The following is a 21682-nucleotide window of genomic DNA, read 5'->3' on the forward strand; positions in this document are numbered from 1 at the left end:
TTTAGCTTTCTTATGTTTATCTCTGTATTCTCTAAAAGCACAAGCTGACTTATTTACCAGGAACTTATTCACCAGGAAAAAGAATCAATATCAACAATAACATAGTCAATGAGACTTTTTTTATTCCTTGCTTCTTCTCTCCTTGTGAATTTGTGCACATTTTTATGTTGGAACATTGTGTTAGTAATAACCAGTCCATGTCCTGAGCAGAAATCCAACAGGTATTTGCCATTATTATTAGCTTTGCTCTTTTCTCCAAATTTTCCCAAAACATTTTTGCATGTCTGACAATCATTTTCTACTCTGCTATTTAGATCCCCAATGAGGACCAACTTTTCCTTTTTCATTGTGTCAGTTGGTTTCTTTAAAGCCTCAAAAAATTCCTCCACTTCTACCTTAGTAGAACCTTCTGTGGGACCATAGGCCCAAATAAGTCTCATTGTCCAATTCCCCATTCTGATATTTGCCCACATCACTCTACTTGAGACTTACTGCCATTCAAGAAGATTAGCCTTGTATTTAGTGTTGAATGCTATGGCTACTCCTTTTTTCCTTGATTGTCATTGCCTGAATATAACATTTTGTATTTATTGCTCAGAAAGATCTCACCAATTTTTGTCTTTTTTGTTTCAGTTACCCATATTATGTCATTCTGGTACTTATCCAATTCCTTAGCTAACTCCATTTCTTTGTCATTCAGGCTTTTTATGTTGATAGTACTAATCTTGAAATCTGGTGATATTGAATTGGGGCGTGTTTTAGGATTTGTTCCAGTAGCTGACTTTTCGCTGTTCACCCTGGTTCCCTGGCGAAAACAATGGGAGTCTTGTTTAACTGGGTGACCCCCCCCCCCCAGCCCGAATGAAATTCTGCCTGTCATGTTTACCATCATTTGATATTGTGGTTTATGCCATTAAGAATACAATTTGGTCAGCTAAATCCCAAATTGCCAGCCCATCCTCGTTCGTTCAGGATCCAGGTAGATACCTAACAGGGTGCACCACGAGAAGGTGAGAATTGTACATTAGGTCAGAAGCCCTGGTCTGTTCTCCACATTCCTTTAAAGGCTATGTGGAGGTCTCTCTCAGTTATACAGTTTTGACCCTTAAGCATACCTATTAATTAGTTCTTTGAAGAACATCAAGAATATTTTTCACTTAAAGAACCCAAGAAATCTGGTTTAGAAAACCATACATTATCTACAAAACATTTTTTTCTGGAAAGACTACAAAGAAAGCTGTAAAGCACACATTCGCAATTCAAACATTAATGAAAACAGTTACCTTAAGGTTTGGATTGTGAATGTGACTAATACTCACCATTCATGTGTTTTGTAATTAATTGTTTATATTTAAAAATATTTCAACTATGTGAAACATAGTTGAAAATTCTACAAATAAAAATATTTAAATTCATGTGATTCCATTATTAATGAGTTATAAGGAATAAGGCTGTTCATTGGGATTGCTGTGAACATTAAAAAAGCCAATATTCTTCAAACCGGAACTAGGTGATGATTTGATTCTAATGCTCTTAAGTATAAATGTTCTCTATCCAGAAATAACTGGACTCTTGATATATAAATCCAGTAGCTATTAGTGTGTGTGTGTGCGTGTTGAATATAAAATGAATTTAGCCAGAGGTTACGTCAGGGTCAGTGGTTGTCCATTTAATAATGTTGTAGTATACATTAGTAAATTATTATGTGGCTTGTGTATTTTATGCCAGTTTATGCCACATAATGCTTTAATCTCTCTCTCTCTCTCTATATATATATATATATATTAATGTCTGAACATATGCCTACTGATTTATGCACCAACAAATGAGAAGAAAAGTAGATGCAGGACCAGCGCATAGTATTTTTCTTGTGTGAGCGATTAATGTTCGGTGCCTTTCCAGAAAAGTTTTTTTTGAATAAAGTGTGAATAAAATGCTTTACAGTATAATGTTACCTATGGATTAGTCTTGCTTATACAAATTTTTTCAAGTTATATAAATTTTCAAAATAATATAAAATAGTAATATAAAGTTAAGAGATTTATTCAAATATTCTTTACATTAATTTTGCTAAAAGGGACTCATCTGGCTTTCATTTTAGCGAAATCCTGTCGCAGTACATGAATGTTGATAGACTGAGCAATATTATTTTCTATTGAAATTAGTGCCAAACCATTTAGTTTTTCTTGACTCATGCTTGATCGCAGGTAGTTCTTTATTAATTGTAATTTAGAAAATATTCTCTCTCCCTTAGCAACTGAAACGGGCAAAGTCAATAGTATTCTCAATGCAATCAGTGAATTTGTAAAGAGTTCCTCAAGGTTGTTGTTATAAATCCACTTCAAAACCATTTCTGGTGTACTATTTTCTTAAATTTTTCTGGATAAAAATTTCAGCTCTATTTGCAGTTCTTCTGCTTCATTGTTCTTGAATGTCCTAACAGCCCGCTAATATAACAGGCTTGAATGTCGAGAAGAATGAGTTATCAGTAGTAAGCCGACTTTTAGGGCCAGACCACATGCATCCGATCTGATTAAAATTAGGATACGACCCTTACATGGAACTCAACAATTAATCATAAGTTGATTTATGATACATCATAAAATAAAGAACTATTTTAGGTATATTTTCGTAAATTTTAATAAAAAATCACAATGATATAATCTGGTCTAGGATACAATTTCAGAATTTATATGTTTGTTTCCAGGAAGATCTGAAGGGGCTCGAACGGAAGACGATGTACGTTCATAATTATATGTACCATTCGTTGTTCGTTTAAACTCTTATCTCATATTTTTTGACATCTTTTAGGCGCCTTTTCTTCTGCAGCGCCTGTGTATATTGCACACTTCGCACACGCCACCAGTCGGGCCTGAGTAGATGTTTTATGGAAAAATTACAGAACAAATGCCAAAGCATGATGTGATTATTCTTGTGGATGATATGAATGTCAAAGTTGCTTGGGAAAAGAAATATTAAAGAGAGCAGTAGATAATGAAGCATGAAGTCAAAGTAGTGTTTTGTGAAATGAATGATCTTTTATAAGAGTAACCTTATTTAACCATCACAAAATTCATATAATTACCTTGCTGTCACTGGATAATAAAACCAAATGCTAAAATCGATCAAGAATCTTGACAATCAAGAATAGTTTTAAAAGAAAATTCAAGTTTTAGAAGATGAGAAATTAGAAAGGAGGAAACAAGAAATCTCAGAAGACATGATAGAAAGCAAAGAGACATTTTTCTATTTAAAAATAAATAAATAAAGACTGATTATTAGACACTACTCTGAAACTCATAGAGAAAGGCATAAAATTAAGATGCTGTTTGCAAATGTTAATTCTTAGAGAATTAAAGAAATTCACCTGAGAAGTTACAGGAAAAGAAAGATAAGTTGGTTAAAAGATTGGTTAGAGAAGATAAGAGAAATTATATAGGAATTGTTAGGTCACATTGGAAAATTTATGAGGTGACAAGAAAATATGCAATGAAGGATAAAAATGGTGTGCTAAACATCGAAAACAATATAACTGACATAATAAGAAGTATAATAATGGAGCAACCTTCTATAAGTATGGATTTAAATATCACACTAGAACCAGTATCTAAGAATACAGTAATAAAGCCAGTAAGGAAGACGAAGAGTGAAAAACGCGGGTATCAACAGTACAAATGTTTAAAAAGAATAGCGTGCCAGAAAGTGAACACAGATAATGGAAAGAAGCAATAATAACCAAAGAAGGCAATCTTGCCATATATGGAAACATTTGAAATTAGTCTACTGTTTGCATGTGAAGTATCTTCACAACTAGGCTACTTGTACAAAGAGGCCAGTGACTTCACATCAGTTGCCTTGGTATCCCATAATATAAATTGCACCTCCTTTTGGAGGTGCTTAATGCTGAGCATTAAGGGAAGGTCACTACCCAGACTTGTTTCAACCTTTATTGAGGTCTTGTTAGTGGGAGCTAGACCTAGGTTGAATTAATGCAGAAGCCAGATATTTCTCATACAAGTAGCAAAACAATGTCATCTTATTATTAAAATATTCTGGGTCAGGGATAGATGAAGAAATTTTTTTTTTTAACTTGATTAGAAAGTGAATTATACTTACCAAGAAATCATATTCTTGTTTAATCCTTTATCCAAGTGTAAGAAACAAAGTCAAAGTTTGCATGAAGTATTTTCATGACTAGGCTATTTGTATACAGAGCCCAATAACTTCATATCAATTGTAAAATGTATTGCAAAATTTTGCAAAAAGACAAAGCACACCTCCAAAAGGAAGTATTCCCTTCAAATATTGCTTTTCAGACTTGATCCTTAAAGATACTGACATCATGGTCAGTTTTAACATAGCCTCCCCATTAACCAATGTTAAATTCCATCCCTCTCAAATCCACAATATGGCTATACTATGTTAACGATATGCTCTCCATTTAGCTACATAGTGGGGATTTGTTGGAAATGTTTCTAGTGCACACACACACCTCAGCAGCCAACATCCAAGGATCCATTTCTCCATTGAAAAGGAAAAACAATTGTTGTATGTCCTGGTCATAAATAGATTCTTATCCTTTTCTGTCTACAGAAAATCTACCCACAATGGAAGGTGCATGCAGCTAATTGAAGGGTACAGGGGAAAAACAACTTCAGTCCAATTTTTGTGAATTCAACCTAATTGCCATTTGTTTTTTTAATTTTTAAGTACTATTTAAATTAATTATGCTTAATATACATGAATGTACCATATCTTTTATTTTGTTATGCTATGCTTACTTGCATTTTGACAACAAGGAAAATTTAATTACGTTTTTTTCGGAAGTCTATATCGTGGACTGAAGTTTTTCCCCTGCATCCTTCAATTGAGTTAGAACCATTTGCTTGGAGATCACTAGTCTATAACACAGAAATCTATCACCTTCACAACACATTTTTTAGCCAATGGCTTTCCCCTTCACAGAATCAACAGAACGCTCTATTCATTCCCCCCCCCTCTCACACACACACACCCAGAAAAAAAAAATCAATTCCCTACAACAGGAGCACCTCAGAAAAAATTTGTAAGTTTTAAAAAGATATGACAGACTGCCTTCAAGCAATGCCAAAAATTGTCTACTCTTATTCACTCACTAAAAGATCCCCTGCATCATCTAGACTGGGGTGGCCAAACCACAGCTTGCGAACCACATGCAGTTCTTTGACATATAATGTGCAACTTATGGAAATATGTTGGCTGAGCTCTTTTTTGCATCACAATTTATATTACAGGTAAATAAAAAATGTTCAAGCCTTATAATTATTTACTGGGTGTAAACTGAGAGTCCACTGGATTAAAACATAAGTTTGATGTTCATGGTGATTAAATATATTTAAGAATTTAAATGGTAAGGTTAGTCAGAGATTAAAGAAATTTTAGATCAGCAAGAATTACAGAGGAATTGTGCTGGAGAATCAGTAATCATACAGCTGGTGCTAACAATGTTAGTTTTAGTGGGTGTGGTTTGTGATTGTGGCTGTGTTGCGGGCAATGAAATTAACAGAATGTTAGAGTGATACTTGGCATTGTAGAGTTTGGTTCTGTTGCACATATTGGAGCTTATTGCTTCTTTTCACTTTAATTTTTTTAGAAGTGTGTGTGGGAAAATTTTGTGAAGGAAGATGGTGTCATGAAATTGTAAGAAGTGAAAATGTGCAAATGAAAACAGAAATTTTTCATTTGCACATTTTATCTGCATTGTGTCACTCAGTTATTACAAAGCCAGTAACTTGAAATGCCGCTATGAAATAAATCACCAATCATTTTCGGCTGAAGATCCACTTATATCAGAATTATGGACAAACAAGTTAACTGTGTTAAAATCATCAATAAATAGCTAGTAGATACTGTGAGACTGTTCAGTAAGAAAGTCATTACAACGACTGAAGCTCATTTTGTTATATCGTGTAATATTGCTCATGCTAAAATGCCCATATTCTGATGGGTAAATTTGTTAAGAAGAATATAGCTGAAGTTGTTGCAGTGTTAGATCCAAATAGCACAAAACTTCACCAACTAATAGCACAAACACGCCACACTACAGAAAGGCATATATTCTAGATCAGTGCTAATGTTGCAGGCAAAATGCAGAATTATTTAAAGAAATTATTTAAAGAAGGTTGCCGGGATAAGGATAGCACCAATGTAAATCCAAGCATGTCGTAAGAGGCAACTAATTGGACGCTGAGATTCGAGAGTTTGAGTTCGCTCTCTTAAGGGATGTTTTTGTCGGACTGGTTGGCCGAGTGGATAGCGTATCCGCTCTCCAGCCAAAGGGCTGCGGGTTCGAATCCTGCCGTGGGCATGGATGTTTGTGATTGTCTGTGGAGATACTAGTGGTGGTAGGCGGTAGATGGCATTGGTGTAGTTGTGGTCAGTTGTGATTGAATGATGGAGACGGAGTTGTAGACCTGGTACCCTCCCTCGATTAGTCCTTGGACTCCCTGGAGGTGTCAAATAATAATATAATAATATATATATATTCCCTTGCATTCAGCCTAGCTCTTCATGAATCTACAGACATGCACAACAACCTACAACTGGCAGTATTTAGTATTTGTTCATTGTGTTTGATGTAACTGTGAATGAAGAGTTGCTGAACTTCATGGCCATGAAAAAAGAAATAACTTGTGGTGTTGACATTAAAAAATGCACTTGACACATAGCCTTAACAAATGCTGATATTCTACTGGATAAACACCTCAATGTTGCAACAGATGGAGCATCTGCAATGGTGTGGAAAAATGCAGGATTAATTCACTTATGAAAAGTCTTCCACCTTTCCACAATTTGTTCATTGCATTAATTGTTGTGATGATACTTCAAGTATGAAGATGTTATGAAATCTGTTCTTGAAATCGTCAAATTCATACACTTAAGTCGGAAGACCCACCGACAATTCAAAAATTTTATCGAAGAACTGGAGCTTGAAGATAAACCTAGTGATGTCTCTTTCTACTGCATTGTGAGGCGGTTATCAACCAGCAATGTCTTAAGTAAGTTTGTGGATCTGTTGAAACCTATTATTACTTTTCTTGAAGAAAAGAAAAGATTCTATCAACTGGAAAATGATGAATGGATGCAATATCTAATGTTCTTTACTGATATAATGAATCATCTACAAACTCTCAAGTGGGGAAGGATAACATTGCTTCTGATCTTAGTCAGACAATTTTCCACTTTCAGAATACAATGAGAGATTTTCAAAGAGGCATTGTAAAGAAACTTCAGTTACTTCCCATTCTCAAAAGGCAAGGAAATACATTCCCTGATATTGAAATAAAAGACCACAGATCAGAAGTATACAAAGATAAATATTTCAAGAACTGCTTGATAATTTCCTAGACAGGTTCGAGGACTTGCAGAAGCCGAGGCCCTGCTTCACCTTTCTTGTAAATCCATTCATGGTTAATGTGATCAATGATGGTAGTCCAGTACTCAAACCTCTGGTTACAGAATCATCTGCTGTGGAAATGTAACTAATAGAATTACAAGAGGATCTGTGTCTGAAGATGATCCATAAATTCCAGTATACAATTGGGTTCTGGAAACAAGTTCCAGAAATAAAATATCCTGAACTGAAGAAAACCAGTGTGCTACTCATCTCAATTTTCAGCAAACATACTGCTCTGAATGTACTCTGTAATAAAGTCTATAAAGTCGAAGCATTGTGCAATCCTTACAAATCAACCTGACAGAACTAATTCGTACAGCCTTTACAACATATCAGCTGAATTTTCAATAACTCACAGCCAAGATGGAGACTCGCATCTTGCCTGTGAGTCACATCTACTAGCAGTAAATAGTCTGATAATTGTACTAATGTCTGCTTGTGTCATAAAAATATTACGATAAGACTATAATTTTGTAAGGTAGTTTCTGATTGAAATATCTCTAATTTTATTGGTTTACATTTTCCCCTCCATGTTTTGACCAGATATTTGCTAAAACAAATAAATATCATTAAAAATATATATGTAGCTCAGTGAAAGTGGCACTTGTATTCTCTTCGCTAGGCTGCCTGAAGATATAGTTCAAGTCAAGTTGCTGACTGGAGGAGCTTTTTCTAAGCCTTTCTTTGATTGGTGTCCGAGTTAGTCGATCTCTGGCATGGGCATGCAAGTTTTTTTTTCTCCCATAAACTCAAGAAAATTGACTATAAAACCCACTTTATTTCAGACACTAACATATACTGTAATGGTTAGATACTAAGAGATGGCAGCACTTGTTTGCCAGTATCTTCATTGGTGGCCGCTTATACTCAGTGATATACACAGACCAGCTATCTCTGATTGGCTACTAGTGGAGATTGAATTGTCTACTCAGTCTTCAGAAGGTAGATAGGGTTTAAAAGTCTTGCCTGCTCTCTATAGGAGAATAAAAGGCATTAGCTGATTATTTTATTTATTTTTAAAAATATCTATTTTTATCCCATTTATTTTTAATTTTGACAGTCTCTTTTAATGTTAATGAAATGCAAATTCTCATTTTCTTAGATGTTTCTGTAGTTCATTACTGTATTAAATACACTCAGTATTGTTAAAACAATGATTAATCAGGATTTTGAAAATATTTGGTATATACAGGGTGATCAAAATTAAAGTATCTCTGTTTAAGGCCATGTGGAGCACTATCCAGTGATACAAATGCTGTGAAACTTTGCAGGGATGCATTGTGTATCATGTGGAAGGGATATCTGAGAGAAAAAAAAAAGTAGTTCCAAAATTCACCACCAGGTGCATTTTAAACACCAAATGCATGGAATTTACTCAGCAGGTGTTAAGAGGGTTTAAAAATATGGACATGTGATTTTTCCCTTCGTTATACCATCCTCAGTGATGACACTAACCTTACCCCGTGTTTTGCTTGTAAACTGTACTACCACAACAATCACAATGCTGTTGCTGCACTCCGCAAATTTTGTCGCATGAACAAATACTGACAAGGTTTACTATCACCATGTGCTCTGCAATGAATGATTAGTTGTTTTGAAGAAATGGGATCATTGGGAGTTTGCAACTTGGCAGAGGTACCAAACCATTCAGTTTACAACAAATGAATGAAGTTGCTACTACCGTTGTGGAGCAGGCCACTAATAACAGTGTTGGTTCCTGCAGTGCATGTGCTGTACCAAGATACAACTGTCTGGAAAATTCCATGGAAGATTCTGCATCTCTACCCATTCAAGATAACTCTGACACAGAAGTTGTGCCCACAGGACTTTGAAAGTTGACTGATATTTGCTTTAACATTCCTTGCTCAAGTGGAGTTGCATTGCTGCGAGCCCATGGATACTTTTGTAACGAGATGAGGTTCACTTGAAATGAGCTGTGAAGCCCACAATTGCCAGGTATGAGCCATGCAAAATCCACATGCAATCCAGCAAATTCATTTGCATTTACCCAAGTTATGATCTGGTGTGGGTTTACAGCTTCATTTATCATCAAACCATTCTTCTTTGAGGATATTTGCCAGTCTGGTTCTGTGACCTGTCCAGTTACTGCCAAGAGGTATCACGATATGATAAACAATTTTGTTATGCCACAGCTATAGCAGGGCCTGTACATGAATTCAGTTATTTTCATGCAGGATGGGGGCCCCCTTCACACATCAGTTGATTTGTTGAGGTTCTTTGAGAACATTTTACGGAAGCCAGAGTGATCAGCCAAGCATTTTTTCTATTGCACTGCTGACCTGATCTGATCCCTTCTGACTTCTGGCTCTGGAGTCTCCGTAGATCAGTCAGTATAGATGAAGCCCTTTGGTCGGAAAGACCTGGGTTCGATTCCCGTCACTGATGTGAGAAACTTTTATCTGGTCTCTTTTGACTAAAGGTGAGTTAGCCAGTCTCATACAGAGGTAGGGGTTTTTTTAACCCGGAAACTCAGTTTTTCATCCCCCAGAACAGGCAAACTGGCCCCGTGAACACACATGGATTACGGTCATCAAGCTGTCCCAGCCATATGCCAGTCCTGAGCCCAGATAAAATTGGGGGGGGTTAGGGAAAACAAACTACCCTGTAAAAAAAAATCTCACCAGGAATACTTTGTGGACAATGTCTACAAGGTCATCTATGCTCAGAAACGACCGAAAGGGAAAATCAGATCACGGCTGACTCATTCACCTGATCTGATCCCCTGTGACTTCTAGCTCTGGGGATTTCTCAAAGACAGAGTTTATCAGTTTCATTCTGATAACTTGCCAGTGATGAAAGAAAGACAGCATATCGCAACATATGTACAACATCGTTTCCAACCATTGTCGAGATTGATGTTGTCTTCTTCCAGTGAACATATTGTGCCAAATGTGCAGTTTGTGGAATACTGGAAGGCAGCACATTTGAAATGTGCTGCCTTTCCCAATATTCCAAAAGCATTACAAAATTCATGGGTGTACAGCCCGTGAATGCATAATGAAAGTGAATAAAAATGTGTTATTTTTGCTTGTGTTGCTTTTCTCCTTATACACCGGAAAATTATTACATATACATTTGGTACACCATACAGCACCTCTGGTGGTGAATTTTGGAACTTTTTTTTTTCTCCTTGGATATTGCTTCCACATGACACACAATGTATTTGTGCAAAATTTTGCAGGAACACATTATGTGTCATGTACATTTGGATACATTTAGATCACTGGATTGTGCTTCACAGGGTCTTAACAAGGATACTTTAATTTTGATCATCCTGTATATGTGTACTTTGTGATTTTTGAAACTAATACATATCAACAGCTTTAAAATAACATACAGGAATAAATATTATTATGTACATGTATACATATACAGCAATTAGTATTGAAGGAAGTACAGGAAGATGGTTTAATGTTAAATCTGGTGTCAGACAAGGATGTACATTATCCCCTCTGTTATTATCTATATGGATCATATTATGAATGAAAGTGGTATTAAAGCTGATATCGAAATTGGAGATGTTAATGTCAGCTCTTTGCTTTTTTGCAGGTGATGTTATACTTCTAAATAAATCCGCTACAAGTCTTCAAGATTCTCTGACTAAATTGAATAACTGTTGTAATAGATATGGTATGAAGGTCAGCAATAAAAAGACAATGAAAATAGGTAGAATCGTTGAAAATGTCAACTGCTTTGTGAATGGAGAACTTGTGGAACAAGTAAAACGTTTCAGCTACTTAGGCACAATTTTTAGTGAAGATGGTAAATTAAATATGGAAATAGACAACAGAATCAGGAAAGCTGGTATGGTAGGAAGTCAGTTGAATAAATTCATATGGAATAAGAGAGAAATTAGTGAATACTAAATTAGCTGTATACAAGACAGTGTTCAAATCAGTTTTAACTTATGGATCTGAGAGCTGGGTCAGAAGTAAAACACTTGACCAAAGGCTAGAGACTGCAGATATGAGAATCCTGAGAAAGATTAGGGGCATGAAAAAATGGCATCAATGGCAATATCATATTACAAATGTGGATATTAGGAAAGAACTTGACATTGTCAGCATCCAGGAATGCATTAGCAGAGCTAATCTCAGGTGGTATGGTCACTTAAACAGAATAGGTAATGAAAGATTAGCAAAACAAGTGTTCTCTGCCAGGTTAGCAGGAAAACGACAGAGGAAGACCAAGATATAGGTAGTTTGATATGGTAAAAAAGTGCCTTAGACGATAGAAATATAAGATCTGATAATGTTGGAGTCTTGACAAGTAACAGACTGATTTGGAGGAAAATTGTAGATAAGATGTTAGTAATTATGTAAATTTTTCGTGTAGTACTCTCATATCCTGTACATTCCTTGAGGGTACATGGCAGGAATTTGATGATGGTGATGTACATGTTTCTTAATATTTATATAGCATTTTTCTAGCAAAATGTATGTGTAATATTTATTGATGTCTTGCAGCTCTCAGACATCCGAAGTTTATCATATGTGGCTTTTATATAAAGCAAGTTTGGCCACCCCTGATCTAGACTCTCTGGAAAAACAGTAACGACCACCAATACCCATTTGGAGGAACATATAAATTATGTCTAGGGCTTAGTAAGCTACACTCGTTCTGGAGTAGCAGACCATGCTATAGATTCAAATCATCAGATCCAATGCAAAAAAAATCTCATTTTTATATATCAACACATGCAAATCAGAGAGAGATTATTTCTATAATCTACCATAACATTACCGTTCACCACTATGGCATGGTCTGCTAGACTAGACATGGTCTACACTACTGAATGAGTGTAGATCATGGACATAATTTATATTTTCCTCCAAATGGATATATAGGAACAGATACAAATCAGAGAGATTCTTTTTAGAATATGCCACAGCATTACGGTGTTCACCAAATCTGAACAAATCTGGTCCCCTCACTTTAGCTAAAATATGGGTGACTGTTATTTTGAGACCTTCAGCGTTTCCATCCCTGCACCCATAGAGGATGCAGTTAGAACTGTAGGATCCTTCCTTACATATTCTGTTTGTTTTCCTGCTAGTGTGGCTATGTGCACATCCTTAGTTATATTTGTTTATGTCCATGAAGATGCCTTGGTGACCAAGTTGAAATGACATAGTAATTTATTAGCTATATATAGGTATCCCGTGCTTAACGTGGATTTGATTAATGCACCGAAATTAATTGCGGCAATCCCTTGATATATATGTGGCAAGAGTTTTGATTAACGCGCCTTTAACCCTGCAGAGCTCGCAGCTGATATGACAGATACATGCAAAATGTTTAATATAAATATTCTTACACAATTCAGTGTATAGCTTGGAGGTCATAAGTAGCTGTGCATTCATATGTTACGAGTGATATTCCACACTTTTTTTTTTTTGCTGTCAGTTTGGTTTAACGCATGTTATGTAAAGGTTTGTGATATTTGACAGTAAATTGTATCTGAGAGATACCGCGACCTCCGATGTCAGTATAGTATGGTTTAGCTTTTGTTTTTTTATTCTTTGTTCAATAATTTCTAGATTGTAACTGTAAATTAATAAACCATCATGCATTACTGAAATAGAGAGTCAAAGGCTTATTTATCATACATGTCCTTTAGGAAATGTGCTTTACATTATGGAAAATACTAAGGAAAGTGATCTGGAGCTTACTCCACCTTTACTATGAGTTGCCCATAAGGTTGCTTATGCTTGCATCCGCCAAAACTTTTAGTTTCTATATATTCGGCACGAAACTCTTGTAGTTTCTACATTCGGCTATGAAATAATGTTGGATTCAATATCCACTTAATTTGTACTATCATGTATTATATTTGCAGTGTTTTTTTCTTTATGTTTTATTGCTTGTTTGCGAGGTCTGGAGAGTCATTTTTCTTGTTATCGTAGAAATTTTTGCCGATAAGAAAAAAACTAAAACTGTTCAAACAACTCTTGATAACTTCTTTTGATAAAAAAATTGCAGTAAATAATGTAGGTACAAGTATTTATTAAACATTTACTTTGCATTCATTTTTTATCTTTCCTAAAAGAGTACCATATAAAACGAATTATTAATACAGTAATTGATCACGGACTAATTGTAATTTTTACCATTGATTATTAGATTTGATTAACATGATTTTGATATACTCGGTAACATCGAGGGATTAATTAACCGCATTAATCGAGGGATACCTGTAAATTTCATTTGCAATCTCTAGACGTGTGTTCTTTCCTTTTAACTTCAGCATTGGGGTACCTGATTCGTAGGCATTTACACGAATGCTGAATGAACAAGGATGGACTGGTACTTTGGGACTTGGCTCGAACCAAAAGACAGTAATGGTACAATAAGATGAAATATTAATCCTGGCTGGGGCATCAACTGGTTAAACAAGGTCTGACTGTTCTCACCAGGGAACTTGGACAAACAGAAACTCAACCGCTGGAACAAATTCAGTCACCATCATGTATCATCATGTAATGGAAAAATAAGTGGAACTGGCAGAAGAGTTAGAGTAGTATCACGTTGACATAATTGGTGTTAGCGAAACAAAAATAGATGTGATTCTTCTTTTTTAGCCTCTTTCCATTCACTGCTGGATATAGGTGTCCCCTTAACTTTCCAGTTCTGTCTATCTTTAGCCAATATTCACCATCTCATGTCAAACCATTCTAGATCATCCTCCATCTTCTTCTTTGGTCACGTTTACTTCTTTTAATATCCACTCGTTGCTTTAATTTTGTCCACCTTTCGTCTGGCAGTCTATTAATATGACGAGCCAATCTCCATTTGCATGCTTTACAACACTTCACAGTATCTTCTACTCCACTCATCTCTCTGATTCTAGTTCTTATTATATCCTCTTTCAGTTATATGGAATATTCTTCTCTCCAAGACTTTGGGCAACACAGAATCTGTCTTCCTGTTTTTTATTTTTTTATTTTTTTTTTATTTGCTGCCCATGTCTCACTTCCATAGGTAAATACTGGGATAATGCATATTTGTTTCGGTAATGAAATACCGTGAGTTGGCATATTAAAAGAATTATAACACTAGAGGAAAACTTGCATAAAAAACTTTATTAGTGTACAAATTTGCCTAAGTATCATAGGCATCATCAGTACAAGCTCACAGAATGACAATTAAACATTAACAGACAATTCCGAAAAGCACTGCCTGAGTAGCTAATGTAAGATAACTATAAAAGATAATTGCTTAACTTATTTAATTAAAATTATATATATATATATAGACAAGACAATTAGGAAAGATTAGCTGATTTCAAAAGTACTATCTCCCACAAAGGGTCTGTTTAAGTTAGGACAGTGCAGTCAAGTTTCACACGTTTCTCTATAAAGCCATTCTACGAGGAAATGACTTTTATGAAGAACTCTATATTTAGTGTTGATCGTGTGTTCTGCAAGTCCAGACTGTTCAGGCTCATGGAATTTAATATAAGACTTGTGTTCTTCTAGCTGATTAAAAGCTGATCTTCCTGTTTGTCCAAAATAAGATAACTCATAAGAGCAAGGAATCTTGTAGACACCTGGATAATTGAGAGTGGAAGCTTATCCTTAGGAGAAAGGTGGAGATTTTTCTGATGGGGCAACAAAAATATTCAGTGGTTTTAAAACTTTTGCTATGCACTCACTAATGCTTTGCACATAAGGGATAGAAATGCAAGTTATTTCTTCTGTATTTGAAGAGGTAGAAATATCATAACTGTTAAAAGCTCTTTTGATGAAAGAATCCTTAAAATCATTAGATAAAAGGGTGCAATTAATATGTTGTTATTCTTTTTGTAACATTTTGTGTGACGAATATAAAGAATGGCATGATGTATACTAATGTTTTAATAGTTCCAGCCAAGGAAGGAACTGCAATGGGCAATTCCTATTTCTCCTACTATTGCCAACTTCTTCATGGAACACTTTGAACAACTTATTTTTGATAACATTTCACCTAGACCTACTCACTGGTTCAGATATGTGGATGATATTTTTGCAGTTTGGAATGGCTCTCCTTCTAAGTTACTGCAGTTTCTTTCTAAATTAAATTCACTTCATCCCAAGATCCAATTCACCTTAGAAGAAGTAAATAAGCAATTAGTCCTTTTAGATCTTTCAATTCTTCATCAACCAGATGTTAGCAATATTTTTTGGAAGAAGACTCATACAGGCCATCATATCTGTGCTGAATCTCATCACCATCTTAGTCAAAAGGTTGGAACTATTTGTACTAATGTTTTGATAGTTCTAGTCTTTTGACTGATCTGTATTGCATGATAGTCACTTCTTATTTCAAATCCTTTTACAGTCTTATAGATAGGACCTATCTGAAAACTTCTCTAACAACAATGACTTAATAATAAGACTTCTCTTGTTTTGCATGTGTGTTCTTTCCACATGCATATATGCACATTTTTATGTTGGAATATGATGTTGATTAATATGTAGTCTTAAACTTGATCTCCAGTCCTTACATTATTATTAATAATGTAATAATAGCCATGTTCTTTTCTTCAGATATTAAAAAGTATTTCTGTACGATTCATTTCCCACTCCATTATGTACTTTTCCAACAAGAACTAGATTTTTCTTTTTTTCTTTTCCTCTAATTATGTGAAGAATTTTTCTACTTCTTTACAGCTAGATCTTCTGAAGGATGGATGTATAAGCATAAATAATTGTCATTGCCTGATTTCCCATTTAGAAAGTTTCCACATTATCCCAGAAGATTATTTCCAGAAGATGATATTCGACCAGAAATGCTGAAGTATGGTGGTATAAGAGTCTTACAGTGGCTGCACTGCATAGTTCAGAAAACCTGGACAGAGGGACGAATTCCCGATGATTGGAGTAGAGCTCTCATAGTACCCATATATAAAAAGGGAAATAAAACTGAATGTGAGAATTACAGAGGTATTTCCCTACTGAGTGTTCCTGGCAAGGTCTATGCAAGTATACTTGAGAAATGGTTGAGAAAAATTGTGGAAGAAAAGCTTGGTGAAGAACAAGCTGGATTCAGGCCAAATAGAGGCTGTCAGGATCAGATCTTCACTTTACGACAAATAGTCGAGAAAGCATGGGAATATAACAAAGATCTGTATTTAAGTTTTGTCGATTTGGAAAAGGCATATGACAAGGTGCCAAGAGAGAAGCTATTCAATACGCTGCAGTTATATGGTGTCAATGGGGCATTATATCAAGCAATACTTAGTCTTTATTTGAGTTGTAAGTCAGCAGTTAGAATTGAAGGAAGTACAGGAAGATGGTTTAATGTTAAATCTGGTGTGAGACAAGGATGTACATTATCTCTTCTGTTATTCATTATCTATATGGATCACATTATGAAGGAATGTGGTATTAAACCTGATATCAAAATTGGAGATGTTAATGTCAGCGCTTTGCTTTATGCGGATGATGTTATACTTCTAAATAAATCCGCTACAAGTCTGCAAGATTCTCTGACTAAATTGAATAGCTGTTGTAATAGATATGGTATGAAGGTCAGCAATAAAAAGACAAAGACAATGAAAATAGGCAGAATCATTGAAAATGTCAACTGTGTTGTGAATGGAAAACCTGTGGAACAAGTAAAACATTTCAGCTACTTAGGCATGATTTTTACTGAAGATGGTAAATTAAATATAGAAATAGACAACAGAATCAACAAAGCTGGTATGGTGGGAAGTCAATTGAATAAATTCATATGGAATAAGAAAGAAATTAGTCGGAACACTAAATTAGCTGTATACAAGACAGTGTTCAAACCAGTTTTAACTTATGGATCTGAGAGCTGGGTCAGAAGTAAAACACTTGACCAAAGACTAGAGACCGCAGATATGAGAGTCCTGAGAAAGATTAGAGGCGTGAAAAGATGGCATCAATGGCAATATCATATTAAAAATGAGGATATTAGGAAAGAACTTGACATTGTCAGCATCCAGGAATGTGTTAGCAGAGCTAATCTCAGGTGGTATGGTCACTTAAACAGAATGGGCGAAGAAAGATTACCAAAAACAAGTGTTCTCTGCCAGGTTGGCAGGAAAACGACCCAGAGGAAGACCAAGATATAGGTGGATTGATACAGTACAAAGTGCCTTAGATGATAGAAATATAAGATCTGATAATATCGGAGTCTTGACAAGTAACAGACTGATTTGGAGGAAAATTGTAGATAGGAAGTTAGTAATGATGTAATTTTTTCATGTAGTACTGTCATATCCTGTACACCCCTTGAGGGTACATGGCAGGAACTTGATGATGATGATTATTTCCATGTTGAGCGTTGAATATTATAGCTACTTCTCCTTGCTTTGATCCTTAGTGATTCACTAGTAAGAGGTGTAATAGATAAGAGTTCGATAAAATCATACTTACCGGGTGTGAAAATTAAGGATGTAAATGAGGCTATTAGAGCGCAAAAGCAGAAGGTGAAAGAAATGATGGGAGTGGCAGGAACAAATGATTTAAAAGGTGATGAATTTGCTATGAGAGAGGACCTGAAGGAATTACTAGAGGTTGCAAAAGAAAAAAGTGAGAGAGTTAAGATAGTGAGTCTGTTGCCGCGTTATGACAGAGAAGAGTTGAGAAGGAGGGCCCTAATTGCAAATGACCTTATGCGCAGGTTATGCAGGAGGAATGGTATAGAGTTTGTGGATGTATGGAGTAAGTTTGATTGGTGAAAGGACTTATACAAGATGAATGGTTTGCACCTGAATGGATTTGGTGTGTGGAGACTGGAAAAAGTGTTGCTGAATGAAGTGAATGTGGATGTGCAGAATCAGGGAAACTAGAGCTATTAGGCAGGGAGGAAGTGGATATGCAGACATCAGGGAGGCAGTTGAGTGTAAGAATGTGTATAATATGCCTGAGCTACTAAGAAGAACGATAAATCAGAATGGGATAGTTAGTATAAGGCATCAAGATAGGGGTGGGACTAACAGGCTTCTGCACTTCATGTATACTTTCTGGCTGCAGGCTATTGGCATTAGTGAGACATGGCTAACAGAAGATGATATAGCTAGTGGGATATAATGTGAAGGGTAGAGTGTGTTTAGGAGGGACAGAGAGAAAAGAATGGGGGGGAGTGTTATTGATGATAGCTGATGAATTGCAGCAAAGGAGAATACTGCAGGATAGTGAAGAGAGCACATTTGAGGCTATTTGGTGTGAGATTGAGACTAGTGGAACAAAATATACAGTTGGGTGCTGCTATAGACCTGGTGATGGAATAGATGGTGGAGATAGTATGCATAGACAAATAGACCCAATGTGTGGAAGGATGGTAATTATTATGGGGTATTTCAACTATGGTAACATTGATTGGAAGGAGGAGAGGACACATGGGAGGAAGGAATTGGATTTTATGCAGTTATTAAAGGATAACTACCTGAGACAGCATGTAATGGAATATACTAGGGATTCAAGAGTGCTCGACCTAGTAATTGCATCTGAGAATTTGACTGTAATGAATATGACCGCGTTGCCACCAATTGGTGAGAGTGATCATAAGGTCTTGGAGGTAGCTAAATGTGTGGAATTTTCAATTAAGTAAGGGTACATGTGGAATTACCAGGCTAGTAAGTATGACAAGCTTAGGAGATTGCTTGGTTCAGTGCCATGGCATGTAAAACTGCAAGGGCTGGAGGTTGATAGTGCATGGGAAGCGGTAAAGGAGCATTTGAAGGAGGTAACGGCTGACTGTATACCTAGAGTCCGGATAGTAAATCAAGTAGGGGTTAAATGGATGAATAACACTCATTAAGCTTGAGCTGCAAAAAAAGAAACAACTGTGGAGGGAATTTAAGGAGAAAGGTGACCTGCAGGCCCATGAACAGCATAAACCATAGGCCAGAAGGGTAATAAGTGTGGTAAGTAAAGCAAAAGCGGATTAGGAAAGGAAATTAGCTACGCAAGCTAAAGAGAATCCCAAACAGTTTTTTCTATATGCTGCAAGTAAAAGAAAAAAATGTATACGGCAGAATGATTTTAAGGAATGCCAATGGTGGGGAGATAACTGAATCAGTTGATATAGTGGAATTACTGAGCGAGCACTTTGAAAGAGTATTATCATCCAGGTGGTGATATTTCAGGAGTGAAGGAACCAATAGCTTATATGGGAATTGAGGTGAATGAAATGGAGGTGAATAGTATAGTACAAAACCTTAATGTGAATACATCTGTGGGATTGGATGGTATACCAGCTCAGGTCTTACATGAAGCGGCTAAAGAATTGCAGTGCCCTTAACCATTTTGTTTAATTTGAGTCTCGGGTCTGGGCTAGTCCTGAGGAGGTGGAAAGAGGGGAAAATTGTTCCACTGCATAAAGGAGGTTCCAAGACTGCTGTTGCAAATTACCGACCAATCAGCATATCAAGAGTCGTTGTCGAGGTTTTGGAGAAAGTAGTCAAGAAAAATACAAGAATGGATAGATGAGAATGGGATACTGTATGGGGGACAGCATGGTTTTGTGAAGGGTAGATCATGCCTCACTAACTTGCTTACGTTTTATAACACAGTGACGGCTGAACTGGATAAGGATAATGGGTATACATTGATACTGCTGGACCTTGCTAAGGCCTTTGAGGATACCACATGGAATTCTAATCAGTAAACTGCAGCATATGGGGATGGATATAGGGTTGGTGAAATGGATAGGAGGGTGGTTGATGGAGAGATATCAGAGAGTAGTTTATTCAGAGGTAGAGTCCAAAAGACGACCTGTGACTAGTGGTGTGAAGCAGGGTTTTGTTCTTGGACCACTACTATTTAATTTGTTCATTAACAATATAGGAAAGGATCTGAGAGGAATTGTTCATTTGTTTGCTGATGATGCAAAGTTGGGTAGAGCAATAGTGAATGCACATGATATCAAAATTTTGCAGAATGATTTGGATAGATTGGAGGACTGGGCTAAGGAGAATGGATGTCGATTTAATGTGGCAATATGTAAGGTTATGGATTTTGGGGTGAAAAGATGAGCAGCAGTATACCACATTGGTGGAACTGTATTCCAGGAGATTGATGAGGCCAGGGATTTGGGAGTGTTGGTGGATAGGGAGTTGAAGTTTAGGGGGCACATTGCAAAAGTGGCTAAATTAGCTCATCAAATCACTTGGTTACTGAAGAATTCTTTGACGAGCAGAGACAAGCAAGTTATTGTTCCTCTGTATTAAGCCTTGATAAGACCCCATCTTGACTACTGTGCTCAGATCTGGGCGCCTGGGTTTCTTCTTGATGGGGAGGAGGTGGAGAGGATCCAGTGGCAAGTGACCAAGATGATAGCAGGTCTATGGAATGAACCTTATGAGAACAGGTTGAAGATTTGTGTTTTGCAGAAATTGGTTGATAGGCAGAAAAGGGGTGATATGATTGAGACATTTAAATTACCGAAAGGTTTCTATAAGATTAATTCAGAGGATATTTTTCAGAACAGGACTAGGGGCCATCCATGGAAACTGGGCAAGAGTGTGATTAGCAAGGGTGTTAGAACTAGGTTTTTTACTTGGAGAGTGGTGAATGAGTGGAATAAGTTGCCAGAGTGTCTGTTTTAGGCCCATGACTGAATGAGTTCAAGACAAAGTATGATAGATACTGTGTGGAAGTTGAATAGTTGTTCTTGACATGATGTTTAGGGTCTCCCTTGATGAGTCCAGACTCCTTGGAGTTGCCCGTAATAATAATAATTATGCCTGAATATACCATCTTTTACTTGTTATTTAGAACAATTGCATATATTTTGACCTTCTCTGCAGTACCACCCAGTTAGGTTGACTTGTATTTTTCTGAATCCTCTACTAGCTCCACCTTTTTTTTCCCCATTTTCTTTCATTTGTGTTGATTTTGTTCAAGCAACTGACAGTTCATTTTATCTTAGGTCACTGACTAAAACAGCTATGGCCTTATATAACCCATCTGGCATGACTGGAGTAATTTGTAGGATGGAGTACCACTTACATACAATTAATTATCATATATATTATTTGACAGATTTAAAATATTTGTTTTAATCCCAATAAATAACTCAGTGTGGTTCTGAGAACCAATTGAGATATATATTTATAGTCTAGGGGGCTCTGCGTACAGCACCCAACTCCCCATGTTCTGCAGTGGTAGGCTGGTTCTCCTTGAATTCTGTTGACTCGACACTCAGGGTAGCCCTGAGTTTCAAATAACTTGACATAAACGTTACACAAAAACGTTACAGCCTACATTCATT

The 21682-nt window shown here is 36.3% G+C and overlaps 1 protein-coding gene across 1 annotated transcript in view; it reads left to right on the plus strand.

Moving 5' to 3' along the window:
* Frmd5 (FERM domain containing) overlaps positions 1-21682 on the plus strand; it is a 501610-nt gene that overhangs the window by 52253 nt on the left and 427675 nt on the right. The window lies entirely within an intron of this gene.

Source organism: Typopeltis vanoorti, chromosome 16, assembly GCF_054136105.1.
Source record: "Typopeltis vanoorti isolate ZY-2024b chromosome 16, IOZ_Tvanoo_1.0, whole genome shotgun sequence".
NCBI lineage: Eukaryota > Metazoa > Arthropoda > Arachnida > Uropygi > Thelyphonidae > Typopeltis > Typopeltis vanoorti.